Raw genomic sequence first — 4,631 nt, forward strand, 5'->3', positions numbered from 1 at the left:
ATGCGCCCCGCCCCCCTCGCGCGCCGGCGTGACGCGCGGGCCCCCTTGTTTTTGTTTTTTTTTGGAAAAGAAAAAGAGGGAGGGACAGGCGAAGGGGGCGCGAGAGAAGCCTCCCAGCCCCCGCCCCCTTTCCCTCGGAGCCCCGCCCACTTTCCCTCGGAGCCCCGCCCCCTCTCTCTCTCCCCCCCCCCCCCCGAGCCCCGCCCTCTCTCTCTCCCTCCGAGCCCCGCCCTCTCTCTCCCTCCGAGCCCCGCCCCCTCCTCCTCGCCCCGCCCCCCTCCTCCACACCCTGGGGGGGGGGGAGGGGGGTCAAGCAAGGTCATGGAGTGGATGGCTGTGTGTTGTAACTGGGGGGAATTCTTCCTGTTAGGTGTGGGTGGGGATTTGGGTGGCTTGTTATTTTTTTGTTTCTCTGAGAGGAGAGTTGGGAAGAGAAGAGTCGAGGCTGGCCGGCCAATTGAAAGTTTCAAAAAAAAAAGCCGAGATTGGGCAAGGGTATTAAGGGTTATTGAACCAAGGCGGGTAGATGGAGTTAAGATACAGGAGCCAGACCTTTCAGGAGCGAGATTAGAAAACATTTCTGCACACAAAGGGTGGTAGAAGTTTGGAACTCCCTTCCGCAAACGGCAATTGATACTAGCTCAATTGCTAAATTTAAATGATGTGGAGATGCCGGTGATGGACTGGGGTGGACAAATGTAAGGCATCTTACAAACGCCAGGTTATAGTCCAACAGTTGGACTATAACCTGGTGTTGTAAGATTCCTTAAATTTAAATGTGAGATAGATAGCTTTTTGGCAACCAAAGGTATTAAGGGATATGGGCCAAAGGCAGGTATATGGAGCTAGATCACAGATCAGCCATGATCTTATCCAATGGCGGAGCAGGCACGAGGGGCTGAATGGCCTACTCCTGTTCCCTATGTTCCTAGATCAGCCATGATCCAATTGAATGGCACAACAGGTTCGAGGGGCTGGATGGCCTACTCCTGTCCCTATGTTCCTTCAAATGAGATTTGTCAGTGGCACTGATTGCAAACCCATCTACAGCATGATATCCCAACCGAGAGGAACTTCAAGCAAGTGACCTAATAAAGGTCTTTAAGATTATGAAACAACAACTTGCATTTATACAGCGCCTGTAACACGGTAAAATGTCCCCAGGCACTTCACAAGCGTCATCAAACAAAATTTGACACCACAGTATTTTATTTTAGTGTTTAATTCACTGCCACTTCTCTTCCGAACTTGAAGTTTTGTTCATCTCTCTGACAGGATTTTCGTTTGTCTCTTTTACCTTGTTCACCTTTGTTGATAAACTATTAAATCTCTAACTTCTTCCAGTTCTGATGAATGGTCATCGACCTGAAACCATAACTCTGGTTTCTCGCTCCACAGATGCTGTCTGACCCAGTGAGTGTTTCCAGCATTTTCTGTTTTTATTTCAGGTTTCCAGCATCTGCAGTATTTTGCATTTTGTACTAATTTTAATCTGCTACTGTAAGGTCCTGTTCAGCGATGACTGTGGTTGCTGACGTAGCATTGGTTGTGTTGTGGATAGTTGAACGGAACAGAGAGCATGTCCTATTATGTTCATACTGTAGAGAGACAATAGCCATGTGAAAAAGGTGTACCCTGGGCTCAACAATACAGCCCACAGAGGAGTCTTCATTCTCACTGAAAAATAAAATACTTTCAAAGCACATTGAATAAAGAAACACATCCTCTAACTGGGAAAAGCTTTGTTTTTCAAAAATTATTCAGAGAATTACGTGAATGTCAATTTAGGATACAGATTTATGCAACAACAACAACTTGCATTTATATAGCGCCTTTGAAGTAGTAAAACGTCCCAAGGCATTTCACAGAAGCGTGATCAGACAAAATTTAACACCACATAAGGCGACATTAGGGCAGGTGACCAAATGCTTGTTCAAAGAGGTAGGTTTTAAGGAGCGTCTTAAGGGAGGAGATAGAGGCAGAGAGGTTTAGGGAGGGAAATTCCAGAGCTTAGGGCCTAAGCAGCTGAAGGCACGGCTGCCAATGGTGGAGCGAAGGAAATCGCAAGTGGCCAGAATTGGAGGAGCGCAGAGTTCTCTGAGGGTTGTAGGGCTACAGAGATAGGGAGGGGCGAGGCCATGGAGGGATTTGTACATAAGATGAGAATTTTAAAATCAAGGTGTTGCCGGACGGGGAGCCAATGTAGGTCAGCGAGCACAGGGGGTGATGGGTGAATGGGATTTGGTGCGCGTTAGGATATGGGCATCAGAATTTTGGAAGTGCTCAAGTTTACAGGGGGTGCAAGATGGGAAGCCGGTAAGGAGACCATTGGAATATACGTATTATCTTTTACTTTCTACGTCTCTCTTCCTTTCTGTATGTGTCTGTCTCTTTATGTCTTATTCTTTATTGGAAAGTTAGTTGACAAAGTATAATAATTTTAGTAAACATCTCTTTTCCTCATTTTCATCAACAAAACCGTAGTTGGATCACATTCAAATCTCTGTGGCTGTATGAATATTATTGGTTATTTAGAGAGGCATGGCTGGTTGATTAGCTGATGTGGAGTGGAGGAAAAATATGCAATATTTAGCAGAAAAGTAGCTGAAACCAGAGAGCGATGCACATAAATAATAGAGACACCCACAGAACTACTGAAAGATGCACCAAAAATAGACAGATCTGAGAGCGAGGGCAGGGATTATAGCTAGAATAATACATTTTGTACACCAATTACCTTGTTGTTGTCCTCTGTTTTGCCTCTCCCTTCACCTCCATTGAGAGATTATGGGTTTTCTGTTTCAACATGGACTGTGCGCACTAATGTTACCTATTAACTCTCAATAAACCAAATAAGAGAGAAATCCATCACCCTGAATAGCCTAAATAGTTTTCCAATTTGTAGTGTTAAATTCACCTCTTTAATTACCTGTTACTGGCCACCTATAAGATGCTGAGGAAGGATTAATGTCCTCCTCAATATAGATTCCATTGTTGTCACTTATACGGGAGACTCTGTAACACTTGTAAGCTTAAACAGAAGCAAAATCTGAAATAAAAACATAAAATGCTGGAAAACACACAGCAGGTCAGGCAGCATCTGTGGAGGGAGAAACAGAGTTAACGTTTCAGGTCGATGACTTTTCAGCAGCTTAATGTACTTACAGGTTGTGACCAGATGTGTGGGAAGCTTTAAGCTGGCAAAAAATCATTCATCGATCAGCCATATAATGCCAATGAATAACTTTTGAAGCGTTCTTATTTAGGCAAACACGACAACCAATTTTCACAATCAGCAATGAGATAAATGACCAGATAATCTGTTTTGGTGGTTGAAGGATAAATATTGGCCAGGTAGGGTTGCCAACTCTGGGTTGAATGTATTCCTGGAGATTTTAACACATAACCTCCTGCCTCCCACCGCTCCCCCTTCCCCACCACTCCCACCATTGGTTGCCCAGCACGTCCATCCTCATGGCGCACCACCATGCCAATTGGAAAGCGAAAGGACTCTTCATTACCCAATTGGATGATTCATGTCTGCCAAATAGCCTTTGTTCCATCTCCAAGATTTCTTATAACTAATAAACAGAAGTGTTCAAGGAAAATGATTAAAAACACAACCATTTTTTTAATAGCCAATGATTTTTCTTCAGGGTTTTGCTCGCAGCAATGCCCTGGAGATTAATCTTCAATTCCTGGAGACTCCAGGTCAAACCTGGAGGGTTGGCAACCCTATGGCCAGGATACCTCAAAGATTAAACCGTCATACCCTTTACAGATGCTGATTGACTTGCTATTTCTAGCATTTTGTAAAATAAAGCTCTCCTGATATTTTTTTTCAGGTTTGGATTTTGAGAGTGGTGATCTTGACACTTCACTCACACATAAATGTATATACACACAAACATACACACACATACATATGGCTAGGATAGCCCAAAGATTAACCTGTTGTTTACCCTTTACAGCTGCTGACTGCCTTGCTATTTCCAGCATTTTGTAAAATAAAGCTCTCCTGATTTTTGTTATCAGGTTTGCATTTTGAGAGTGGTGATCTTGTCATTTCACTCACACACTTACACACACACTCAATCACTCACTCTTACACACTCTCTCACACACACATTCACTCACTCTCACACTCACTCACTCTCTTTCTCACACTCTTACACGGTCTCACACTCACTCACTCTCTTTCACACACACTCACTCTCACACACACTTACAGTCTCACTCACTCTCTTTCACACACTGTCTCACACACACAATCACTATCACTGTCTCACACTCACACACACGTAGGCACACTCACTCACTCTCTTTCACACACACAATATCACAATCACTGTCTCACACTCACTCACTCTCTTTCACACACACAATCACTATCACTGTCTCACACTCACTCATTCTCTCACACACACACAATCACTATCTCACACTCACTCACTCTCTTTCACACACTGTCTCACACACACAATCACTGTCTCACACTCACTCACTCTTTCGCACACTGTCTCACACACACAATCACTGTCACTGTCTCACACACACAATCACTGTCACTGTCTCACACTCACTCACTCTTTCGCACACTGTCTCACACACACACAATCACTGTCACTGTC

This window comes from Heptranchias perlo, chromosome 1 (genome assembly GCF_035084215.1).
Source record: "Heptranchias perlo isolate sHepPer1 chromosome 1, sHepPer1.hap1, whole genome shotgun sequence".
NCBI lineage: Eukaryota > Metazoa > Chordata > Chondrichthyes > Hexanchiformes > Hexanchidae > Heptranchias > Heptranchias perlo.